The sequence below is a fragment of the Bos indicus x Bos taurus genome, chromosome 12 (assembly GCF_003369695.1).
Source record: "Bos indicus x Bos taurus breed Angus x Brahman F1 hybrid chromosome 12, Bos_hybrid_MaternalHap_v2.0, whole genome shotgun sequence".
Lineage (NCBI taxonomy): Eukaryota > Metazoa > Chordata > Mammalia > Artiodactyla > Bovidae > Bos > Bos indicus x Bos taurus.
Window position 1 is genome coordinate 46422449 of NC_040087.1, and position 11126 is coordinate 46433574.

At 39.5% G+C, this 11126-nt stretch overlaps 1 non-coding gene across 1 annotated transcript; it reads left to right on the top strand.

The window, feature by feature from the left end:
• Positions 1 to 6608: 6608 nt before the first annotated feature.
• On the top strand, positions 6609 to 6680 carry TRNAC-ACA. Its single transcript has one exon. It is a non-coding gene; the product is annotated as a tRNA-Cys (tRNA).
• Positions 6681 to 11126: the final 4446 nt, after the last annotated feature.

Sequence of the window (11126 nt, forward strand, 5' to 3'; positions counted from 1 at the left end):
TTATCATACATGAAATACAATAGTCATCCACAGATAGGAGAAATCACACCATTGGCTCTTTAAGAATTGTATTTTCAATACAAATATTCCTTGTTGTTTTTAGTAATTACCCATCAAATACATAATTTATAATATTTTAGGATTATACCAGAAGTATAATTAATCTAGATTACTATCAAACAATGAGAGCTATGGCCACAATAATTAAGAAGTAATATTAATTTCAATTTATTGACAATTTTGTTGAAGAGAGGCACAATAAAGAGATCAACAAATGACTTTCATTGCTAAAATACTTGAATTACTTCACTCTTATGGAACAGTTAACATCACAGAAAAGTAACAAACATTTCCAATTCCCCAGCTTCTGTGGGTCAGGTATCAGGTATGACTTAGCCAGGTGCTTCTGGCTCCTTGTCTGTCCCAAAGCTGCAATCAATGTGTCAGAAGTTTCACCACCTGCTAAGATTCTGTTTGGGGAAGAGGCAAGTCTAAGCTCACTTGTGGGAGTTGGTTCCTCTGGGGCTATTGCATGGAGGGCCTCAGTTGGTTGTTGGAAGGAGGCCTCCCTTACTTCCCTGCTGCTTGAGAGGCAATTGCTTCCATGATATACACACACACATTCTTTTTCATATTCTTTCCTATTATGGAAACCATAGGCCTTTTGTGATCAAACATCAGAAGTGCAGTCAATCAACTTTGCTGCACTCTGTTCATCAGATGTGAGTTCCTAGCTCCACCCACACTTGAAGGAGGAGGGTTATACAGTGTCTGAAAATCAGGAGGTGGGATGACTGAGCTTCTTCAGCCTTAGTGGTTGCCGAAGAAGCTGAAGTTGAATGGTTCTATGAAGACCTACAAGAACTTCTAGAAGTAATACCCAAAATACATGTCCTTTTCATCATAGGGAACTGGAATGCAAAAGTAGAAAGTCAAGAGATACCTGGAGTAACAGTCAAATTTGGTCTTGGAGTACAAAATGAAGCAGGGCAAAGGCTAACAGTATTGCTAAGAGAATACACTGGTCATAGCAAACACCCTCTTCCAACAACACAAGAGAAGACTCTACACGTAGACATCACCAGATGGTTGACACCGAAATCAGATTGCTTATATTCTTTGCACCCAAAGATGGAAAATCTCTATACAGTCAGCAAAAATAAGACTGAGAGCAGTCTATGGCTCAGATCATGAACTCCTTATTGCCAATTCAGACTTAAATTGAAGAAAGTAGGGAAAACCACTAGACCATTCAGCTATGACCTAAATCAAATCCCTTAAGATCATACAGTGGAAGTGACAAAGATTCAAGGAATTAGATCTGATAAACAGAGTGCCTGAAGAACTGTGGACAGAGGTTCATGACATTGTACAGGAGGCAGTGATCAAGACCATTTCCAAGAAAAAGAAATGCAAAAAGGCAAAATGGTTGTCTGAGGAGGCCTTACAAATAGCTGAGAAAAAAAGAGAAACTAAAGGCAAAGGAGAAAAGGAAAAATATACCCATTTGAATGCTGAGTTCCAAAGAATAGCAAGGAGAGATAAGAAAGCCTTCCTCAGCCATTAATGCAAAGAAATAGAGGAAAACAATAGAATGGGAAAGACTAGAGATCTCTTCAAGAAAATTAGAGATACCAAGGGAACATTTCATGAAAAGATGGTAACAATAAAGGACAGAAATGGTATGGACCTAACAGAAGCAGAAAATATTAAGAAGAGGTGGCAAGAATACACAGAAGAACTATACAAAAAATATCTTCATAACCCAGATAACCATGATGGTAGAATCACTCACCTACAGCCAGACATGCTGGAATGCAAAGTCAAGTGGGCTTTAGGAATCATCACTACAAACAAAGCTAGTGGAGGTGATGGAATTCCAGTTGAGCTATTTCAAATCCTAAAGGATGATGCTGTGAAAGTGCTGCACACAATATGCCAGCGAATTTGGAAAACTCAGCAGTGTCCACAGGACTGGAAAAGGTCAGGTTTCATTTTAATCTCAAAGAAGGGCAATGCAAAAGAATGTTCAAGGGACTTTCAAGAGTTGAAGGACTGATGTTGAAGCTGAAACTCCAAAATTTTGGCTACCTGATGTGAAGAACTGACTCATTGGAAAAGACCCTGATGTTGGAAAAGATTGAAGGCAGGAGGAGAAGGAGGCAACAAAAGATGAGACAGTTAGATGGCATCACCGACTCGATTGACATGAATTTGAGCAAGCTCCGGGAGTTGGTGATGTTCAGGGAAGCCTGGTGTGCTGCAGTCCATGGGGTCACAAATACTCAGATGCCGCTGAGCAACTAAACTGAACTGAGGATAACTGAGAGTGTTTTAGAGTCTGCCTTCCACAACTGGACAGGGGAAGGAATTTTTAAAGACTCAAATAAAATGACATCAAGTTCAAAGTTTTCTGTTTTTTATTTTTCTTTATCTCTAACTGCTGAGTAAGAGTTATTTTAATGGTGGGAGAAACAACAAAACAAACCAACAAAAACTATACACTATTCTTGGAATGGAGACTTTTTCACTTCCAAAGTAGCTCTTTAAATAAATATAGCCCTATACATATTTTATGATATGGCATATTATAAAAGGCATAACTATTCTTTTTTTTAATTTTATTTTATTTTTAAACTTTACATAATTGTATTAGTTTTTCCAAATATCAAAATGAAATACATAAAATATAATCTTTCTTTATAAAAAGATATAATCCACTGTTACACATGTAAGTATATATTTGTGTATATATATTTGTATATGTATGTTTCTATATATATACTAGTAGTATTGTATACTACTATATCTGTATGTATACGTGTATTTTATATATTATACATATAATATATATATATATATGTATATATATATATGGGTTTCTTTGATAGCTCAGTTGTTAAAAAGTTCACCTGCAATGCAGGAGACCCCGGTTTGATTCCTGGGTCAGGAAGATCCCCTGGAGAAGGAATAGGCTACCCACTCCAGTATTCTTGGGCTTCCCTAATGACTTACATGGTAAAGAATCCACTTGCAATGCAGGAGACCTGGATTCAATCCCTCGGTTGGGAAGTTTCCCTAAAGAAGGGAAAGGCTACCCATATCAGTATTCTTGCCTGGAGAATCCTATGGACAGATGAACCTGGCGGGCTACAGTCCATGGGGTCGCAAAGAGTCAGACATGACTGAGCAGCTCAGTGCAGCACAGCAAAGTATATATATATACTGGTTGAATCGGGGAACCCAGCTCAGAACCTGTGAATGTGAACTTATTTGGGAAAAGGGTCTTTGCAGATGTAATTAGTTGATAATCTTGAAACGAGATTATCCAGGATTTGAAGTGGGCCCTAAATCCAACAACAGGTGCCATTATAGGAGAAAGGCAGAGGGAAATTTGTGACACAGAGACACAGGAAAAAGGTTTTGTGAAAACAGAGGTGGAATTGGAGTGATGTGCCCGTAAGTCAAAGATCACCAGAGATTGCTGACAGTCAACAGAAGCTAGGGAAGAGACCTGCTCAGAGCCTCTGCTGCTGCTGCTGCTGCTGCTAAGTCGCTTTAGTCGTGTCCGACTCTGTGCGACCCCATAGACGGCAGCCCACCAGGCTCCCCCGTCCCTGGGATTCTCCAGGCAAGAACACTGGAGTGGGTTGCCATTTCCTTCTCCAATGCATGAGAATGAAAAGTGAAAGTGAAGTAGCTCAGTTGTGTCCAACTCTTAGTGACCCCATGGACTGCAGCTTACCAAGCTCCTCCGTCCATAGGATTTTCTAGGCAAGAGTACTGGAATGGGGTGCCATTGCCTTCTCCCTCAGAGCCTCTGGAAGGTACCAAACCCTGATGACATTTTGATTTGGGAGTTTTGGTTTCCAGAACTACTGTGAGACCATCAATACACTTCTGTTGCTTTGTCCTAGTTTATTATAACAGCCCTAGGTAACTAATTTGGTGAGGGCAGTGGCACCCCACTCCAGTACTCTTGCCTGGAAAATCCCATGGGCAGAGGAGCCTGGTAGGCTGCAGTCCATGGGGTCACTAGGAGTCGGACACGACTGAGCGACTTCACTTTCACTTTTCACTTTCATGCATTGGAGAAGGAAATGGCAACCCACTCCAGTGTTCTTGCCTGGAGAATCCCAGGGATGGGGGAGCCTGGTGGGCTGCCGTCTATGGGGTCCCACAGAGTCGGACACGACTGAAGTGACTTAGCAGCAGCAGATAACTAATATATGTATATACATATAGGTATGTATGTGTATACATATATATATATATATATGTACATTATGTATGCTTAGTCACTCAGTCATGTCCAACTCTTTTGTGATCCCATGAACGGTAGCCTGCTAGCCTCCTCTGCCCAAGGGATTCTCCCAGGCAAGAATGCTGGAGTGGGTAGCCAATCCTTTCTCCAGGGGATCTTCCCAACCCAGAGCTGGAGCCCAGATCCCCTCCACTGCAGGCAATTCTTTACCATCTGAGTCACCAGGAGCTCATGTACACATATATGTGTACTATATGTGAAAGACAAAGTGGTATAGATAGCCTGTGGAGATTAAGTTGTTTCTCTCCTCCATGTAAGATGCCTTCATCATAAAAGTAAGACATAGACTGTCCCACGCTCATTATTTCACTATTAATGTCATTTCATGACCTGTAGCTGAATTCCGTATCTATTCTTCCCAATTCCATTCCCTGTCCTCTCTTCCTCGCTTTGCCACTTCTCTCTGTGTCCTCCTGGCACTGTCTTACTCCCCAGCTGGCACACATGTGCACCCCATCAGCTCCACACTGCTCTGAATTGCCTCTTGATTCTGAATCCTTGAAGTGAAACAGGTAGGGACCCACAGGTCTAAAGCCCCTGAATTTCCAACAAGGATTCTGTGCACTTTGGAGTTTGCTTCCCCCTTTCTTGACTGAATTTTACAGTCTCTGCCATCAAGTGGTAGGCTCTGAAACTACACCTAACGTGAAGAAGTCGCATTGGCCCTGGAGATGACACACCTATGTAGAGTCCCTGTTAGTTGTTGTCAATGATCAATAAGTGATCAATAGAATGCAAGCCGAAATGCTGAAAAAAATGAAGAAAAATTACCACATTTGGGCTATACTTTAAAAGAAGAATAGTGCACTATGCTTGTTTTAACATCTATTTTTAAAAAGAGCGTAAAGATTTCTGTGACTGCATTTCCATTTCATTGGTCTATTATACTTCATCTAGTGACTAATGTAAATGAAAATTTTAAGTTGTCAAAATCTGCAATTCCAGTAGGAAACACTGACAAGGATCTACTTTGTAAATAAAAGTGTAAGCAAAAGTACAATTCATATATTTAAAAAAATTTTTTAGATACTAGCTAGCTTTTTATTCTTAGGTAATATACAAAATGATTAACATATTTTTAGAAAGAATTACAAGAGGAGTTAGTAAAAAATCATACTGTACTTTAATCTAAGAAAGCAATATCTGTCTCTTTTGTGAGATTAACAGGGGCGATTCTATTAACTGAAAGTTTTAAAAGCTTTCTTAAAGTTTTGTTAATTGTGTAATAAGACTGATTTGTCATAGCATCATACCTATGCAAATGATTTCCAAGGGTAATAAATCATCTAACCCTTCCCATAATATGTACATACTCTTATATTTTGCTAGTAAAAACTCTATTTAATTACATTTTAAGAAGTATAACAACATACAGTCATTTAATGTACAGTATGATACCATAACCTACCACATAACCTTATTTCTAAATGCAATTTAAACTAGGCACCCCTACTTCACATGATGGTTTTCTTGCAGACCTCCAGTCTTTTGCAGGAAGGGTAAGGGCTTAGACTGATGCAGAGACTCAGCATATGTGAAAATAATACTGGGTTAAGAGTCACAAGGCCTGGCTTCCAAATGCCACTTACAGCTCTAAAGCCTTCTTAGAGCTTTAGTCTTGTCATCTGTAGAATGGGAATGGCACTTGCCTAATTATGCACTTCTACTCACTGTTGGGTAACCCTCCCCTCGCATCAGGCACCCTCACTGCTGTGTACTGATGAACAGGGCACATGTGGTTTATTCACTCACTCACACACACTAACTGGGGATCCAGATAGTTAAACTTGTGGTTACTGTGCTGTGGCGAGAATGAAATAAGTTAATGGTATGAATGCACTCTGTAACCTGTGGAGCATTGCACTAAGGGGAATGCTCAGTACTGGGGGGCTGCTTGAAGAGAAGAAAATCCTAGCTGAGTGCAAGGAAGGGAAGCAGTTACTATTGGTGTAGTGGTGGGGTGGGGAAATTCTTTAAAAGTTCTTAAATTTATTGATCATTTTGTATCAACAATTTATTGAATACTTCCCTCTGGTAAGGATTATTTTATCAATGTTATACTCAAGATTGTTTGAGATTATCTCTCTCTTCCTTAAATAACAAAATCTACTAGAATGGGATAAAGGAAAAATGAAGAAAAAAATGAAAAAAATGCTCAGTTTTATCATCACAGCTGAATTCAGAAGAGTCAGAAGGAATGTGAGTCACATCACAGCTACTTTCTCGAGCTTTATTATTTTTAATTTTATTTTTTTAATTGAAGCATAGTTTATGTACAATGACTTCCCTGGTGGCTCAGACGGTAAAGCGTCTGCCTACAATGCAGGAGACCTAGGTTCGATCCCTGGGTTGGGAAGATCTCCTGGAGAAGGAAATGGCAATCCACTCCAGTACTCTTGCCTGGAAAATTCCATGGACAGAGGAGCCTGGTAAGCTACAGTCCATGGGGTCGCAAAGAGTCGGACACGACTGAGATACTTCACTTTTATGTACGATGTAGTTCCAATCTCTGCTGTACAGCAAAGTGACTCAGTTATCCACATATAGACATTCTTGGGTTTTTTTTTTCTATTATTTTCCATTATAGTTTATCACAGGATATTGAACATACTTCCCTGTGCTATTACCTTGTTATTTATCCATCCTATATAATAATCTGTATAATAATCTACATCTGCAAATTCCAGACTCCCAGCCCTTCCCTCCCCACCTCTCTCCCCCTTGGCAATCACAAGTCTGTGGGACAGTGTGGAGAGGCTTCTTAGAAAACTATTTACTAATTTTTTCTTGACCCTTCATCAGCCACCTCTCGGTGTTTGGTATTTCTATGTTTAATTCTTGGCAACATCTCATAAGGAACCCTTTAAAACAGTTCCCCAAGGATGGTCACTCTTTTCCTTTGACCTCTTTTCTTCCTCTCTTGCTGTGAAATAAAACTCTCAGAGCTATTTGAATACATCAGTCAAAGAAACAATTATCAGTAAAATTGATGAATTATAATAACAATATCTTCCCATTTTGTAATACTTTTTCATTTTTATCATTGGAATGAATCATTTTGTCTAGTCAGTAATGACTAGATGACCAACATCTAAACAATTTTAATAGGTATTTTTGGAAGAATTCTTTCTAGAAGTTTAGATAACAGTTGCCTACTTATTGGCCAATGGGGTTTTTTTAAACAATTTTTTAATTTTTCAAATAAATACCATTTTTAAAAATTACTTTCCATTTGCACTTGTTACAAAATATTGGCTATATTCCCTGTGTTGTACAATATATACTTGAACCTATCTTACACGATAGTTTGTATCTCCCAGGCAATGTTGTTTTCTGAGGCTTAACTTCTGTAACCTAGGAGCACTGATGACCTTCAAAAGGCTGTTGTGAAGATTAAATGCTAAAATGGATATAATGACATGTTGTGAATAATAACGTGCTGTGCACACCTGAGTTACTCTCACTCTCTCCTCTGTAGAGGAGACATGCTCCTCTGTAGACATGCTCTCCTCTGTCTGCTAACACCCTTGCCAACTCTCTCATCCTTTCTTTACCTGGACAACACCAGTGGGCTGTTCCGGTGGTCAAGTGCTTTGGAAATCATCAGCAGTTAGAGCTACAATTTAGACCTTACTTTGCTGAAAGGATGAAAGTAATCAGAAGGGAACTTCCTTAGACTTCACCACACTGACCTCCTATGGGCATCTTCATCTCCACCCCCTGCTTCTGTCTAGAGCCAGCCCTGCCCTGGTGCCTCCATCCCACCCCTCTCCCATCTGAATAACACTCTAGGAACCCTCCCTCTGCTTCATTAGTGTTTCATTCTCTACTCGATCATTACCATCAGCAAGTAAACATCTAATTTCTCTCCTTCCATTCTCTTTTAAACTCACTTTGATGATCCATCTGACTTTGATCTTGCAATGCCGCTTGGTTAGAGGCCAGGTTGCTAAAGCTGGTGGTCAGTTCTCAGCTTCCATCTCCCTGAACTATTAGCTGCATTTGACATAACCACTCACTCCGTCTATCTTGATATGCTTTCCTCCAATGGCTTTCTCTACAGTGAACAGGTTTTCCTTCCATCTGCTAGCCTTCTTCTTTGCTGATTCCTTTCCTCAGGACTTTTAAGGATGAAGCGAAGGTGTTTGGACTCATCGCTTCTTCATCTACACACACTCAGTAACTCCAGTTTCACAGATTTAGAGATCATCTGGATGTAAAGAGTTGGACACAGTTGCTCACAATGCAGTGGTTAGATGCCAAAGACTTCCAGATTTCTGTTTCCATTCCATAACTCTCTCCAGACTCATAAATCCAACTGCATCCCCAACATTTCCACTGGGCCATACAGAAATAGCTCAAACACCACAGCAATTTGCAACTCTTGCTGCCTGCTGACCTAGCAAGTGATGGTAACTCCATTCTTCTAGGTATTTAGGCCAAAACTCTTGGATTTATTCTCACCTCCATTCTCTCACTCACGCCTTATTTTCAGTGAGTCAGGAAACCCTTTCGAATTGATCTTTAAAATATTTCTAGAATTCAGTCACTTTTCACACCTCCACTGCTACCACCCTGATGAGCTGCTCTCATTTCCTGCCTGATAAACTGTAATAGTCTCTATCTGGTCTCATTACTTTTCCTCTTGATCACCTAACAAATCTGTGAATTCCTAACACAGAAGACAGAGTGATCCTATAAAACACAAGTCATATCATGGTGATCCCATGCTCACAACCCCGAAATGGCTCCCCGTTTCTTACAACGGCCTTGTTCCTTACAATGGTGCATGAGACCTGGCATCCCAGCTCTTCTCTGAACCTTCTCTGTTGCAATGACACTGACTTCCTTGAAGTTCTTCACCATGCCAGGCAGAGAGGGGCAATTTAGGGGCATTTGACGGGTTGTTCCCTCCACCTGGTTTACTCTTCTCCCAGATAATATTAACTTCCCATCTCCAATCTTTGTTCAGATACCCTCTTGTTAACAAGACCTGTTCTGACAACTGCTTTCATGGCTGCCCACTCCACTCTCCTTACCTCACTACTTTTTTTTTCCTTTTTTTTTTTTTTTTTTAAGATCTTTTACTTAAGTCTTTGTGTGTGTGGAGTATAATTGCTTTACAATGTTGTGTTAGTTTCTGCTGTATGACAAAGCTTTATGTATACATATATCTCCTCCGTCTTGAACTTCCCTTCCACACTCCCATCCCATCCCATTAGGTCAACAGAGTACCAAACTGAGATTCCTGCACTATGCAGCAGCTTCCCACGAGCTCGGACGTGACTGAAATGACTTAGCAGGCGTGCAAGCATTGGAGAAGGAAATGGCAGCCCGCTCCAGTATTCTTGCCTGGAGAATCCCAGGGACAGGGGAGCCTGGTGGGCTGCCGTCTGTGGGGTCACACAGAGTCAGACATGACTGAAGCAACTTAGCAGCAGCAGCAGCAGCCCACGAGCTATCTATTTCACACATGGTAGTGTATATATATTAATGCTGCTCTCCCATTTCACTCCACCTTCCCCTTCCCCCCACCCATGTCCACATGTTCTCTACATCTGCATCTTTATTCCTGCCCTGCAAATAGGTTTATCTCTACCATTTTTCTAGATTCCACATATATGTGTTAAGATATGATATTTGTATTACTCTTTCTGACTTAATTCACTCTGTTTAATAGACTCTAGGGCCATCCACATCACTATAAATGACCCAATTTTGTTCCTTTTATGGCTAAATAATATTCCATTCTATGTATGTTCCACATCTTCTTTATTCATCCATCTCTCCATGGACATTTAGGTTGCTTCCATGCCCTGGCTACTGTAAACAGTGTTGCAATGAACATTGGGGCACAAATTCTTTTTGTTTTTAAAAAGCATTTTCACCTTACAATATGCAATAAAATTATGTATTTGTTATATTTATTGTTTACAGACTATTTCCTCCTATTAGAATATAAACATGGTGTGAGGCAGAATCTTTGTTTTGTTCACTGCTGTATATTAAAGATTTCTGAACAGTGCCTGACACATGGTAAGCACACAGAAATACTTCTGCATGAAAGAAAGCAGGGATTTCTTATAAAATGCATCCTGTGTTTTAAATGGACTTTAGCAGTTGTCCTCAATCACTCAGTTGCAAATTCCTTTAAGGACACATTTTTATCTCTGTATCCGCATGAGTAAATGATGGACTAAAACAAGAAAGGAGGGAAGGTGGATGTTGATTGCTAATTACACAACTGCTCTTAACTTTATTCACTATTCAGATGCTTCTAAAAGAGAAGATTTTTAAGAACAGAAACCTGAAGGAATGAAATTCACACATAGTCACACAACACTGTAAAACAGATTTGCTAAGACAAAAGTAACACAACATTGAAAATATTTAGGCATTTTTCATGCTTATATGGTACTAGATTTATGTTTAAATTTCTTCATCAATAGTAATAAGATAATTCAGTAGCGATAGATGAAATTTCACACAAGATAATCATTAATTTTTACAGATATCATCTCATAATGACCTTGGAAAATTTGGTTCTGTTGTTACTAGACAAAATTTTATAATGCACAAGTATTACACTATATGTCATGTGAGCTTTCGATTAAGGTTAATATTACTGAAATAACTACATCTGCTTTCCTCTCACTGTGATGTTTATCACCTAATAAAAATGCTAAAGTTACCAAGGAAAGATGTTTAATTTGTTCTCACTGCTCAGTTGTATGTTGCATCCTATTTTGTCGTAAATGGCATAATGTCCCAAGTGAGCTGCCATACTGTCAGATACATTATT